General features: G+C 40.2%; 1 protein-coding gene across 7 annotated transcripts in view; it reads right to left on the reverse strand.

The window, feature by feature from the left end:
- The window catches only part of LOC140847796 (serine/threonine-protein kinase TAO1-like), a 324,214-nt gene that overhangs the window by 301,437 nt on the left and 6,521 nt on the right, over positions 1-16,256 (reverse strand). For 5 of the 7 annotated variants that reach the window (XM_073229150.1, XM_073229149.1, XM_073229146.1 and 2 more), the window contains 2 exons: positions 10,290-10,355; positions 7,072-7,227 (listed from right to left, as the gene is read on the reverse strand). The gene's annotated coding sequence lies outside the window, so the exon portion shown is untranslated. Of the gene's footprint in view, positions 1-7,071; positions 7,233-10,289; positions 10,356-16,256 lie in introns of all 7 variants that reach the window. The other 2 variants (XM_073229145.1, XM_073229148.1) reach the window with 2 other exon arrangements.

The raw sequence follows: 16,256 nt of genomic DNA on the forward strand, positions 1-16,256 counted from the left end.
TAACTACAAAATGGCCTAATGCAATCAGGTGCCCATAATAAAAGTCATTTCCTAATAGTACCTTAGCCATTGAAAAGTATTTCTTAGTTTACATTAGAGTGTGCCCAGTGGTGATTGTAATTCACACATTCAACATGACTATTAATTTAAAACTATGCAAACTACCAAAGGCATTCTTTATCAGCAGGGATAGCAAATCACCAATGAAATTATACACATTTGTCCCAAAAGAGATTGTGAATTAGACAATATAAAATATCAAGAATGGAGCCTAACTTAAAAGTTTTTAAATAAAAAAGAGAGAGTGTTGAGCCCTGCTGAAGGAGGAGCCAAGATGGCGGCGTGAGTAGGACGTTACGTTATCAGCGGAAATCTCCTCCCAAAACAACATATATTTTTGAAAATACAACAAATACAACTAATTCTAAAAGAGAGATCAGAAGATACAGTACACAGTGAGGCTACATCTACATCTGCAAGAACTCAGCACCTCACAAAGGGGGTAAGACACAAGCCACAGCCCAGCAGGATTCAAGCGCTCCCCCCACCCCAGCTCCCCAGCAGGAGGAAAGGAGTTGGAGCAGGGAGGGAGTGGGAGCCCAGGACTGCTAAACACCCAGCCCTACCCATCCGCATGGGGAGCGCAGACACACACTGCGTGGTGTGCTGGATATTAGGGAAACAGAACAGTAAAATCTGTGAGCAGGTCCCCACAGCTGACAACCCCTGGGACAAAAGAAAAGCAAGTGCTTTTTGAAAGTCTTAAAGGGACAGGGGCCTCACAGGTGGATGGCAGCATTCCAGCACACTCAGCCCAGCAGCTGGGAATCCTGGGGAATTCCAGGTGTCCTAATCCCCTGGGCAACAGCACAGCTCTGAAACCCCTCATGGCGATAAACAGCCTCCCATACATTCTCCCTCTGGTGCGGCCCCGCTATAGGAGGGGAGCGGCCACGGGAGACACCGTGCCCACAGCAACCGCACAGAGCCTCCTCCACAGTTGCCCTGGCCAGACTAAGATGTCCCACTGGTGCACAGCAGCCCAGCACAGACAAAGGAAGCTGGGACAGGGAATGAAAGGTCACCATTCTCGCAAGAGAGCACACCCAGCACACCTGCCCCTCCCCGCGGGACGCTGGGCTGCCCAGACGGCTGTTCCACCTGCAGCAGCTCAGGAAATAAAACCAGAAGCTGCTCACCATGTGTGGGATGTTTTTCTCCCAGCTGACACACATCCCAACTGCCTACAACTACCTCTATTGCCATGAAAAGGCAGAAGAATTGGATCCAGTCCAGGATTACCCAGACAACCCCTGAGAAGGAGCCTGGAGAGATAGATTTAACCAATCTTCCTGAAAAAGAATTCAAAATAAAGGTCATAACCATGCTGATGGACCTGCAGAGAAATATGCAAGAGCTAAAAGATCAAGTTACGAGGGAGAATATAGAAATAAAACAATCTCTAGAAAGACTTAAGAGCAGACGGGATGAGGTGTAGGACGCCATTAATGGAATAGAAATCAGAGAATAGGAGCACAGAGAAGCTGAGGCAAAGAGAGATAAAAGGATTTCCAGGAATGAAAGAATATTAAGAGAACTGTGTGACCAATCCAAATGGAACCATATTCACATTATAGGGGTACCAGAAGAAGAAGAGAAACAGAAAGGGATAGAAAGTGTATTTGAAGAAATAATTGCTGAAAACTTCCCCGAACTGGGGGAGGAAGTAGTCTCTCAGACCATGGAGGCCCACAGAACACCCTACACAAGGGACCCAAGGAAGACAACATCAAGACACATAATGATTAAAATGGCAATGATGAAGGACAAGGACAGAGTATTAAAGGGAACCAGAGAGACAAAAAAAGCCACCTACAAAGGAAAACCCATCAGGCTATCATCAGACTTACAGGCCAGAAGATGATATATTTAATGCAATGAAACAGAAGGGCCTTGAACCAAGAATACTTTATCTAGCACAATTATCATTTAAATATGAAGGAGGGATTAAGCAATTCCCAGACAAGCAAAAGTTGAGGGAAATTGCCTCCCACAAACCACCTCTACAGGGTACCTTAGAGGGACTGCTCTAGATGGAAGCACTCCTAAGGCTAAATAGATGTCACCAGAGAAAATAAAATCACAGCAAAGAAAGCAGACCAACTAAATACTAACTAAAGGCAAAAAATAAAATCAACTACTCACAAAAGCAGTCAAAGGAAACACAAAAGAGTACAGAATAAAACACCTAACATATAAAGAATGGAGGACAAGGAATAAGAAGGGAGAGAAATAAAGAATCATCAGAGTGTGTTTATAATAGCTCAATAAGTGAGTTAAGTTAGACAGTTAGAGAGTAAAGAAGCTACCTTTGACCCTTTCGTAACCATGAATCTAAAGCCTACAATGGCAATAAGTACATATCTTTCAATAATCACCCCAAATGTAAATGGACTGAATGCACCAATCAAAAGACACAGAGTAACAGAATGGATAAAAAAGCAAGACCCATCTATATGCTGCTTACAAGAGACTCACCTCAAACCCAAAGACAGACACAGACTAAAAGTCAAGGGATAGAAAAAGATATCTCATGCAAACAATAGGGAGAAAAAAGCAGGTGTTGCAGTAATAGTATCAGACAAAATAGACTTCAAAACAAACAAAGTAACAATAGATAAAGAAGAACATTATATAATGATAAAGGGGTCAGTCCAACAAGAGGATATAACCATTATAAATATATATGCACCCAATACAGGAGCACCAACATATGTGAAACAAATACTAACAGAGTTAAAGGAGGAAACAGAATGCAATGCATTCATTTTAGGAGACTTCAACATACCAGTCAGTCCAAAGGACAGATCCACCAGACAGAAAATAAGTAAGGACAGAGAGGCACTGAACAACACACTAGAACAGATGGACCTAATAGACATCTACAGAACTCCACACCCAAAAGCAGCAGGATACACATTCTTCTCAAGTGCACATGGAGCATTTTCCAGAATAGAACACATACTAGGCCACAAAAAGAGCCTCAGTATATTCAAAATGATTGAAATTCTACCAAACAACTTCTCAGACCACAAAGGTATAAAACTAGAAATAAATTGTACAAAGAAAACAAAAAGGCTCACAAACACATGGAAGCATAACAACATGCTCCTAAATAATCAATGGATCAGTGACCAAATTAAAATAAAGATCAGGCAATATATGGAAACAAATGACAACAACAGCACAAAGCCCCAACTTCTGTGGGATGCAGCGAAAGCATTTTAAGAGGAAAGTATAGAGCAATCCAGTCATATTCAAAGAAGGAAGAACAATCCCAAATGAATAGTCAAATGTCACAATTATCGAAATTGGAAAAAGAAGAACAAATGAGGCCCAAAGTCAGCAGAAGGAGGGACATAATAAAGATCAGAGAAGAATAAAATTGAGGAGAATAAAACAATAGAAAAAAATCAATGAATCGAAGAGCTAGTTCTTTGAGAAAATAAACAAGATAGATAAGCCCCTAGCCAGACTTATTAAGAGAAAAAGAAAATCCACATACATCAACAGAATCAGAAATGAGAAAGGAAAAATCACAATGGACCCCACAGAAATACAAAGAATTATTAGAGAATACTATGAGAATCTATATGCTAACATGCTGGAAAATCTAGAAGAAATGGACAACTTCCTGGGAAATTACAACCTTCCAAGATGGACCAAGGAAGAAACATAAAATCTATAAAGACCGATCACCAGCAATGAAATTGAATCAGTAATAAAAAAACTACCCAAGAGCAAAACCCCCAGGCCAGATGGACTTACCATGGAATTTTATCAGACATAAAGAGAAGACATAATAAGCATTCTCCTTAAAGGTTTCCAAAAAATAGAAGAGGAGGGAATACTTCCAAATGCATTCTATGAAGACAGCATCACTCTAATACCGAAAACCAGGCAAAGACCCCACCAAAAGAGAAAATTACAGACCAATATCCCTGAGGAACATAGATGCAAAAATACTCAACAAAATATTAGCAAACTGAATTCAAAAATACATCAAGAGGATCATACACCATGACCAAGTGGGATTCATCTCAGGATGCAAAGATGGTACAACATTCAAAAATCGATCAACATCATCCACCACATCAACAAAAAGGACAAAAACCACATGATCATCTCCATAGATGCTGAAAAAGCATTCGACAAAATTCAACATTCATTCATGATAAAAACTCTCAACAAAATGGGTATAGAGGGCAAGTACCTCAACATAATAAAGGCCATATATGACAAACCCACAGCCAACATCATGCGGAACAGCGAGAGCTGAAAGCTTTTCCTCTAGGATCGGGAAGAAGACAGGGATGCCCACTCTTCCCACTGTTATTCAACATGGTACTGGAGGTCCTGGCCACGGCAATAAGACAAAACAAAGAAATATGAGGAATCCAGATTGGTAAAAAGAAGTCAAACTGTCACTATTTGCAGATGACATGATACTGTACATAAAAAACCCTAAAGACTCTACTGCAAAACTATTGAACTAATATCTGAATTCAGCAAAGTTGCAGGATACAAAATTAATACACAGAAATCTGTGGCTTTCCTATACACTAACAATGAACTAGCAGAAAGAGAAATCAGGAAAACAATTCCATTCACAATTGCATCAAAAATAATAAAATACCTAGGATTAAACCTAACCAAGGAAGTGAAAGACCTATACCATGAAAACTACAAGACACTCTTAAGAGAAATTAAAGAGTACACTAACAAATGGAAACTCATCCCATGCTCTTGGCTAGGAAGAATTAATATCGTCAAAATGGCCAGCCTGCCTAAAGCAATCTACAGATTCAATTCAATCCCTATCAAAATACAACATCCTTCTTCAACAAACTGGAACAAATAGTTCTAAAATTCATATGGGACCACAAAAGATGCTGAGTAGCCAAAGCAATCCTGTGAAAGAAAAATAAAATGGGGGTGATCTCGCTTCCCAACTTCAAGCTCTACTACAAAGCCACTGTAATCAAGACAATTTGGTACTGGCACAAGAACAGACCACAGACCAGTGGAACAGAATAGAGACTATAGATATTAACTCAAACATATATGGTCAATTAATACACAATAAATGTGCCATGGACATACAATGGGGACATGACAGTCTCTTCAGCAACTGGTGTTGGTAAAACTGGACAGCTACATGTAAGAGAATGAAACTGGATCATTGCCTAACACCATACACAAAAGTAAATTTGAAATGGATCAAAGACCTAAATATAAGTCATGAAACTATAAAACTCTTAGAAGAAAACATAGGCAAAAATCTCTTGGACATAAACATGAGTGACTTCTCCATGAACAAATCTCCCCGTGCAAGGGAAACAAAAGCAAAAACGAACATGTGGGACTATATCAAGCTGAAATCTGTACAGCAAAGGATACCATCAATAGAACAAAAAGGAATCGTAGATTATGGGAGAATATATTCATAAATAACATATACAATAAAGGCTTGACATCCAAAATATATAAAGAGCTCAAGCACCTCAACAAACAAAAAGCAAATAATCCCATTAAAAAATGGGCAGAGTAGCTGAATAGATAGTTCTCCCAAGAAGAAATTAAGATGGCCAACAGACACATGAAAAGATGTTCCACATTGGTAGTCATCAGAGAAATGCAAATTAAAACCACAATGAGATATCACCTCACACCAGTAAGGATCACCACCATCCAAAAGATAAACAACAACAAATGTTGGCGAGGTTGTGGAAAAAGGGCAACCCTCCTACACTGCTGGTGGGAATGTAAATCAGTTCAACCATTGTAGAAAGCAGTATGGAGGTTCCTCAAAAAGCTCAAAATAGAAAATACCATTTGACCCAGGAATTCCACTCCTAGGAATTTACCCTAAGAATGCAGCATCCCAGTTTGAAAAAGACATATATACCTCTATGTTTATTGCAGCACTATTTAAAATAGCCAAGAAATGGAAGCAACCTAAGTGCCCATCAGTAGATGAACGGATAAAGAAGATGTGGCACATATACACAGTGGAATACTATTTAGCCATAAGAAGAAAACAAATCCTACCATTTGCAACAACCTGGATGGAGCTAGACGGTATTATGCTCAGTGAAATAAGCCAAGCGGAGAAAGACAAGTACCAAATGAGTTCATTCATATGTGGAGTATAAGAACAAAGAAAAAAAACTGAAGGAACAAAATAGCAGCAGAATCACAGAACCCAAGAATCAACTAACAGTTACCAAGGGGAAAGGGACTGGGGAGGATGGGTGGGAAGGGAGGAATAAGGTGGGGGAAAAAAGAAAGGGGGAATTATGATTAGCAGGTATAATGGGGGGCACAGAGAGGGCTGTGCAACACAGAGAGGACAAGTAGTGATTCTACAGCATCTTACTTCGCTGATGGACAGTGACTGTAATGGGGTTTGTGGGGGTTACTTGGTGATGGGGAAAGTCTAGTAAACATAATGTTCCTCATGTAGTTGTAGATTAATGATACCAAAATAAAAAACAATAATAATAATAATAAACATATATATAAACTATAATAAGTAAAAAACATACTCCATATTATAAAAACTAAACATAGTAGTTTATTAAAAATCCAAACAGGAAGTATGAATAAAGATATTAAAAATGCTTTGAGGGTATAATTTAACTAAGGAAAAGGATACCAACACATAATAGTACCAAAAAGTCTTTGAACTTTTGTGTTCTTTTTAAAGTCTCAAATCTAAGTTACCTAACTTTACAGAAGAGCAGAAAATACAAGAAGACCTATACCAATACTAATCATCTACTGAAGTTTACATTCTTTGTTCTGATGAAATTGCTTCAAAAATGCTGTCAGTGATTTTTACTCCTACTGGGATACAACCCAACATATGACATTCACTTTTCATACAAGTACCCCATTTTCTCCAAACCCCAGAGTTCTTTTCTTACCTTAACAATTATTGCATTACAAAACTACTCAGAGTCTTTAGATGTTCTTTAGATTTTTGGAGTCAAGATATAATTTGATTACCTGGCTTTTTCTGTGCCTCCCACACATTGATGAACATCGATGAGTTCCATGAGTTGTTTTTGCAGCACTACATCTTTGCCATCAATTTGAGTAATGAATTTATGCTGTAAAAGATCTGACACTGTTGGGCGCTTTTCATAATCTTTAGTCAAGCACCTGCACTGGCAAAAAAAGAACATGCAATTATTTGATAAGTTAGAGTTTGAAATTGTTTTTCATATTCCTAAAAACTTCTCTAACACAAAAGAGCAATGCTCCTCACAAAGCTCAACCCGAGGAGCATATCTGAAAAGACGTTAAACTGAAATACAATGAAAGGAATATTCGTGAAAGCGCACACATCTGTGGGTGTGATTAGGCTGTAGTGACACCAACTTCCAACTGAACGCTCCGTCCCCAGTCTCCCAGCAAGCATTCTTGCAGAGTGATAATTAAACTTGGTCTCTACAGGGTCTCCTTCACAAGCCAGTAGCTAAATATTAGCAACAATCAAGTCATTACAGTTTTAATGCGTATCTAAAATTAAAACAAACTTCTCAGTTTCTCTTCCCAAATGCTTTTAAAGGCTTCTCAATTGATGTAGTTTTCCTACATGATAAAACTGATAACACATTTGAGAAGACTGATGTGCTGAGGATGTTTAAATTCCATGTCAGTAGATGTTTTTGGAGGTCAGACAGTAGATGTTCTACAGCATATCACACTTCTTAATAGCTTCAACCAGAGCCATGGTCATGAGAAAAGATATGGTGAGTGAGAATATCTGAAACAGCATCACTGAACAATTTAAGGATGTTGAATTAGCTGTGACAGCTGTCTTCAAATATTTGGAAAAGGGTTTAGATTAGATTTCAATGATCACAAGGGACAAAACCTAGGATCAGTTGGTGGAATTAAAAGAGAAACATTTCAGGTCAGCATATGGAAGAACTTTTCAACTGCGAGGCTTATCAAAGATAGAATGGGCTGCATTGGGAAGTGTGGTCATTTTTATTAGGGATGATTAGGTACTGACTGGACGGCCACTCAGTGCACATGTTCTAGAAGGATTTACACTGTGGATAGGAGTTGGGCCCAAATATATTTCCAATGCCTTTTTAACCCCGAGATTCAGAGGATTATGAGAAAGCTGGTCAGCTAGGCTGCCATTTGGGGATATAGAAAAAGAAAAAAAGAAGAAGCTCATGCCTTGACTTGAGCAGTGACATTTCTTATCTGTTTTGTTACTCCTCTTAGGAGGACAATTTGGTGATTAATTTTTGGAGCTAAACAAAAATGATACTTCCCAGGGATGCTAAAATATGCCAAGGAATTGGATGATAATGTCTAAAGATAATAAGTGCTCTTAGTTTTCATTCAGTTTAACAGAATGTGTCAGCTTCAGATATCTGTAGCACTTGTGTCAATGTATCAGCTGCCACATATTAAATCATTTTATTCAAGTAAAACTTTATCGAATGGCTGAGGAGTATGGGCACTCTAGCACTGTAGTCACAGCAACAAGTAAGGCATGTTCAGGCCTCTGAGGTTGCTTATGGTCTATTTGGGGAGAAAGACACCTAAACAAGGAGTTAAGTAAAAGTGGCCATACTACCACTGGAAGAGAAACAAAATACAATGACAGCACACAGGACTGAAGACTGACTGCCTGGAGGAAATCAGGAACTGTTTCTCATAGGTGAAACTCTGTGAAACATGTCAAAGTCACCTCATGTCACCGAGGATCTGCATGGAAGGATCTGCAGACATGGCGCCTGATTGTGAATCATGGGGAGCCCTTCCATTACCAGTGATTCTCCCAAGGGATCTGTGAAATTCGACTGCAGTTTACTAAATATTCTGTATTGTGTGGTACATACAGTAGTTCCCCCTTATCTGAGCTTTCCACAGTTTCAGTTACCCATGTTAACCACAGTCCAGAAAGAGACCATCCTCTTTCTGACACATGTGGTCAGAAAGTCAACAGTAGCCTAAGGCTAGTCACAGTGCCATGTCATTCACCTCATTTCATCTCATCATGAAGGCATTTATCACCTCACATCATCAAAAGAAGGGTGAGTATAATACAGTAAGATATTTTGAGGGAGAGACCACATTCATACTTCTTATTACAGTATATTATTATAATAGTTCTATTTTATTGTTAGGTATTGTTAATCTCTCACTGAAATTTCTATATTAAACTTTTTCATTGGTATATATGTTTAGGAAAAAACATAGACTATAGAGGGTTTGGCACTCTCTGTAGTTTCAGGCTTCCACTAGGGGTCCTGGAACAGATCCCTGGCTGATAAGGGGGGACTACTATACTCAGTAATATATAGGTAAGTGAAATCTGAAAAAAAATCCTAGCAGATTATCAACCTTCCTTGGGTTTGCACAACCCTAAATCTAAGCCTCTTGTCTTTATAGTAATACAAAGATATTCTTGGTAGAAAAACCAATGATGACAGCATGGATGGGTATTGCCAGTACCTTTTATCTTTGCACTTTCTACAGTATCTGAGTAGTGTTTGACACACCAAATCTTAATGTCTCCTCTCCCTCATTTACAGCCTGGGGTAATCCCTTATCTTATTTTTTAAGGTGAAGACATAATAAAGATTATGAAAAAAAATTTGTGGGCAGATATTTAGAAATGGTTGTCTCATAGCTTCTAGCCAATTTTTTGTAAGCACTGCACTTGTGCTAAATATTTGTCATATTAAAATGTTCACTGAATCTCCAATGCACAAGCATCTTATCAGTCATTATCTAATTCACTGATTGCAATGAAAATTCTCTGATTGTAATGAGAATTAGTAACAGATAAATGAAGGATTAAATCACTGAAAAAATAGATGTAAGTGAGCAGGTGGGAGATGCTAAGGGCATAACTGCAAAAAGCAGGTGGACAGAAGATTGTGTTCATGGATGATGAAGATCTGCAGAAGCATAGCCATCGTTAAGCGACTAAACATGACCCCAGGATCATTATTTGAGCAGCAATGAATTCACTGAACATTCAGAAGACTCTACAAATGCTTCTTTTGAAGAAAATAATGGAAAGCTCTGGGGCAATTTAAGAGGCAAGAAATAAGGAGGAGATTTAATAGACAAGAAATTTAGTAGATAAAAAATAAGAGATTCAGAAGCATGGAGGAATTGCATTTGGCACACTTCAAAGTTCCAATGGGACGGTATCTCTGTTTTTTTAAAAAGACTCTGTTGTTACTCACTTGCTGATGAAGTCATTGAATTCTGCTGACCATATCTCAGGCTGCCTTAGTTTTGGGGGTGGATTCCTAGAACAGTAAGAATCAGAGTTGGATTGTGCACATTGGTCAGTCTGAAAAGTCAGAGGCAGAGGCACCCAGGTGCTGCCAGGTGTAATCAAGCAGCACCATCATTTCCCAGTTCAGACAGATAATTCACTATTAATCATTCTTTATATAAAATGACAGATTCCTTGTTTCTCCAAAAGCATTTAATGTATGACCCAATTGAGAACAGTGTAGCACAGAGAAGGCACATAGTGGATCTGTGGCATCTTACTACACTGATGGACAGTGACTACATTGGTATGGGTGGGGACTTGATAATATGGGTAAATGTAGTAACCATGTAACCACATTGTTTTTTCATGTGAAACCTTCATAAGAGTGTATATCAATCATAAAAAAAATGTATGACCCAATTTTTCTGATTTTTTTTCTTTTTATTTTTTCTTTTTATTTTTTTTTGTAAAGGTAATCCTTTATTTCACTTGTTTCTCAGACATTAGTGAAGTTCCTACTAGCTGCCAGGCATTTTACTGGGTTCTGAGGTTACAACAAAGAATGAGACAAACTTTTCTCTTAAGAAAGGTACAGAGGCGGGAGCCAAGATGGCGGCGTGAGTAGAGCAGTGGAAATCTCCTCCCAAAAACACATAGAGCTATGAAAATATAACAAAGAAAAATCTTCCTAAAATAGAGACCACAGGACACAGGACAACATCCAGACCACATCCACACCTGCAAGAACCCAGCGCCTTGTGAAGGGGGTAAGATACAAGCCCCAGCCCGGCGGGACCCGAGCGCCCCTCCCCCCGGCTCCCGGCGGGTGGAGAGAAACCGGAGCAGTTTTTTTTTTTTGGCGAGCGCTTTTTGGAAGCCTTAGAGGGACGGGCCCCCGTTGCTGGGGAGGCAGGGTGGCGGGACCGGTGAGGAGGTGCCTGGGAACGGCGCCGGAGGACAAAGAATATCCCGCGTTTCTCCCTGCGAGACCTGGGGGCGGGTGCCTGAGACCGGTGCCTGAGGACGGAGGAGGTCGCGCGTTTTTCCCCTTTTTTTTTTTTTCTCTTTTTGGCAAGCGCTTTTTGGAAGCCTTGAAGGGACGGGGACCCCAGTGCTAGGGAGGCACGGTGGTGGGACTGGTGAGCGGGTGGCTGGGACCGGCGCCTGAGGACAAAGAATATCCCCCGTTTTTCCCTGCGGGACCGGTGGGCGGGTGCCTGAGACCGGCACTTGAGGACAGAGGAAATCGCGCGTTTTCCCCCTTTTTTTTTTTCTCTTTTCTGCGAGTGCTTTTTGGAAGCCTAAAAGGGACAGGGACCCCGGTGCTAGGGAGGCAGGGCGGCGGGACTGGTGAGCGGGTGCCTGGGACCGGCACCTGAGGACAAAGAATATCCCGCATTTTTCCCTGTGGGACCGGTGGGTGGGTGCCTGAGACCAGCACCTGAGGACGGAAGAAATCGCGCGTTTTTCCCCTTTTTTTTCTCTCTTTTTGCCAAGTGCTTTTTGGAAGCCTTGAAGGGACAGGGACCCCGGTGCTAGGGAGGCAGGGCGGCGGGACTGGTGAGCGGGTGCGTGGGACCAGTGCCTGAGGACCAAGAATATTGAGCGTTCCTTCCCTGCGGGACCGGTGGGTGGGTGCTTTTTGGAAGCCTTGAAAGGACAGGGACCCTGGTGCTAGGGAGACAGGGCAGCAGGACCAGTGCGCGGGTGCCTGGGACCGGCACCTAAGGAAAAAAAAAAAAAATCGCGTGTTTTTTCTTTTTTTTTTCCTTTCTGTTCCCTCTCTCATTGTTGCTGTTGTTGTTTTGGTTTGGAGAGTGCTTTTTGGAAATCTTAAAGGGGCAGGACAGGTCACTTAGACCAGAAGCAGGGAATCTGGGGATCTCTGGGCACTCTAACCCCCTGGGCAGCAGGGAGCACAGAGGCCCCTTACGGAGATAAATAGTCTCCTGGCTGCTCCCCCTCTAACGGGGCTCCACCATTTTGGAGGAACAGCCCCAGCCAGGCCAAGCCCACAGCAACAGTGGAGATAAACCCCAAAGCAACTGGGCAGGAAGCAGAAGCCCTGTCTGCGCACAGCTGCCCAGCACAAGCCACTAGAGGTCGCTATTCTCCCAGGAAAAGGCTACAAACCAACAAGAAGGGAAGCTCTTCCAGCGGTCACTTGTACCAGCTCTGCAGACTATCTCTATCACCATGAAAAGGCAAAACTACAGGCAGACAAAGATCACAGAGACAACACCTGAGAAGGAGACAGACCTAACTAGTCCTCCTGAAAAAGAATTCAAAATAAAAATCATGAACATGCTGACAGAGATGCAGAAAAAAATGCAAGAGCAATGGGATGAGATGCAGAGAAAAATGCAAGAGCAGTGGGATGAGATGCAGAGAAAAATGCAAGAGCAGTGGGATGAAGTCCGGAAGGAGATCACAGATGTCAGGAAAGAGATCACAGAAGTGAAACAATCCCTGGAAGGATTTATAAGCAGAATGGATAAGATGCAAGAGGCCATTGAAGGAATAGAAGCCAGAGAACAGGAACGTATAGAAGCTGACATAGAGAGAGATAAAAGGATCTCCAGGAATGAAACAACACTAAGAGAAATATGTGACCAATACAAAAGGAAAAACATTCGTATTATAGGGATACCAGAAGAGGAAGAAAGAGGAAAAGGGATAGAAAGTGTCTTTGAAGAAATAATTGCTGAAAACTTCCCCAAACTGGGGGAGGAAATAATCGAACAGACCATGGAATTATACAGAACCCCCAACAGAAAGGATCCAAGGAGGACAACACCAAGACACATAATAATTAAAATGGCAAGGATCAAGGACAAGGAAAGAGTTTTAAAGGCAGCTAGAGAGAAAAAGGTCACCTATAAAGGAAAACCAATCAGGCTAACATCAGACTTCTCAACAGAAACCCTACAGGCCAGAAGAGAATGGCATGATATACTTAATGCAATGAAACAGAAGGGCCTTGAACCAAGGATACTGTATCCAGCACGACTATCATTTAAATATGATGGTGGGATCAAACAATTCCCAGACAAGCAAAAGCTGAGGGAATTTGCTTCCCACAAACCACCTCTACAGGGCATCCTACAGGGACTGCTCTAGATGGGAGCACCCCTAAAAAGAGCACAGAACAAAACACACAACATATGAAGAAGGGAGGAGGAGGAATAAGAAGGGAGAGAAGAAAAGACTCTCCAGACAGTGTATATAACAGCTCAATAAGCGAGCTAAGTTAGGCAGTAAGATACTAAAGAAGCTAACCTTGAACCTTTGGTAACCACGAATCTAAAGCCTGCAATGGCAATAAGTACATATCTTTCAATAGTCACCCTAAATGTAAATGGACTTAATGCACCAATCAAAAGACATAGAGTAATAGAATGGATAAAAAAGCAAGACCCATCTATATGCTGCTTACAAGAAACTCACCTTAAACCCAAAGATAAGCATAGACTAAAAGTCAAGGGATGGAAAAACATATTTCAGGCAAACAACAGTGAGAAGAAAGCAGGGGTTGCAGTACTAATATCAGACAAAATAGACTTCAAAACAAAGAAAGTAACAAGAGATAAAGAAGGCCACTACATAATGATAAAGGGCTTAGTCCAACAAGAGGATATAACCATTCTAAATATATATGCACCCAATACAGGAGCACCAGCATATGTGAAGCAAATACTAACAGAACTAAAGAGGGAAATAGACTGCAATGCATTCATTGTAGGAGACTTCAACACACCACTCACCCCAAAGGATAGATCCACCGGGCAGAAAATAAGTAAAGACACACAGGCACTGAACAACACACTAGAACAGATGGACCTAATAGACATCTATAGAACTTTACATCCAAAAGCAACAGGATATACATTCTTCTCAAGTGCACATGGAACATTCTCCAGAATAGACCACATACTAGCTCACAAAAAGAGCCTCAGTAAATTCCACAATATTGAAATTCTACCAACCAATTTTTCAGACCACAAAGGTATGAAAGTAGAAATAAATTCTACAAAGAAAACAAAAAGGCTCACAAACACATGGAGGCTTAACAACATGCTACTAAATAATCAATGGATCAATGAACAAATCAAAATAGAGATCAAGGAATATATAGAAACAAATGACAACAACAACACTAAGCCCCAACTTCTGTGGGATGCAGCGAAAGCAGTCTTAAGAGGAAAGTATATAGCAATCCAGGCACACTTGAAGAAGGAAGAACAATCCCAAATGAATAGTCTAACATCACAATTATTAAAACTGGAAAAAGAAGAACAAATGAGGCCTAAAGTCAGCAGAAGGAGGGACATAATAAAGATCAGAGAAGAAATAAACAAAATTGAGAAGAATAAAACAATAGCAAAAATCAACGAAACCAAGAGCTGGTTCTTTGAGAAAATAAACAAAATAGATAAGCCTCTAGCCCAACTTATTAAGAGAAAAAGAGAGTCAACACAAATCAACATAATCAGAAATGAGAATGGAAAAATCACGACAGACTCCACAGAAATACAAAGAATTATTAAAGACTACTATGAAAACCTATATGCCAACAAGCTGGAAAACCTAGAAGAAATGGACAACTTCCTAGAAAAATACAACCTCCCAAGACTGACCAAGGAAGAAACACAAAAGTTAAACAAACCAATTACAAGCAAAGAAATTGAAACAGTAATCAAAAAACTACCCAAGAACAAAACCCCGGGGCCGGACGGATTTACCTCGGAATTTTATCAGACACACAGAGAAGACATAATACCCATTCTCCTTAAAGTGTTCCACAAAATAGAAGAAGAGGGAATACTCCCAAACTCATTCTATGAAGCCAACATCACCCTAATACCAAAACCAGGCAAAGACCCCACCAAAAAAGAAAATTACAGACCAATATCCCTGATGAACGTAGATGCAAAAATACTCAATAAAATATTAGCAAACAGAATTCAACAGTATATCAAAAGGATCATACACCATGACCAAGTGGGGTTCATCCCAGGGATGCAAGGATGGTACAACATTCGAAAATCCATCAACATCATCCACCACATCAACAAAAAGAAAGACAAAAACCACATGATCATCTCCATAGATGCTGAAAAAGCATTTGACAAAATTCAACATCCATTCATGATAAAAACTCTCAGCAAAATGGGAATAGAGGGCAAGTACCTCAACATAATAAAGGCCATATATGATAAACCCACAGCCAGCATTATACTGAACAGCGAGAAGCTGAAAGCATTTCCACTGAGATCGGGAACCAGACAGGGATGCCCACTCTCCCCACTGTTATTTAACATAGTACTGGAGGTCCTAGCCACGGCAATCAGACAAAACAAAGAAATACAAGGAATCCAGATTGGTAAAGAAGAAGTTAAACTGTCACTATTTGCAGATGATATGATACTGTACATAAAAAACCCTAAAGACTCCACTCCAAAACTACTAGAACTGATATCGGAATACAGCAAAGTTGCAGGATACAAAATCAACACACAGAAATCTGTAGCTTTCCTATACACTAACAACGAATCAATAGAAAGAGAAATCAGGAAAACAATTCCATTCACCATTGCATCAAAAAGAATAAAATACCTAGGAATAAACCTAACCAAGGAAGTGAAAGACTTATACTCTGAAAACTACAAGTCACTCTTAAGAGAAATTAAAGGGGACACTAATAAATGGAAACTCATCCCATGCTCATGGCTAGGAAGAATTAATATCGTCAAAATGGCCATCCTGCCGAAAGCAATATACAAATTTGATGCAATCCCTCTCAAATTACCAGCAACATTCTTCAATGAATTGGAACAAATAATTCAAAAATTCATATGGAAACACCAAAGACCCCGAATAGCCAAAGCAATCCTGAAAAAGAAGAATAAAGTAGGGGGGATCTCACTCC

Source organism: Manis javanica, chromosome 2, assembly GCF_040802235.1.
Source record: "Manis javanica isolate MJ-LG chromosome 2, MJ_LKY, whole genome shotgun sequence".
Classification (NCBI taxonomy): domain Eukaryota; kingdom Metazoa; phylum Chordata; class Mammalia; order Pholidota; family Manidae; genus Manis; species Manis javanica.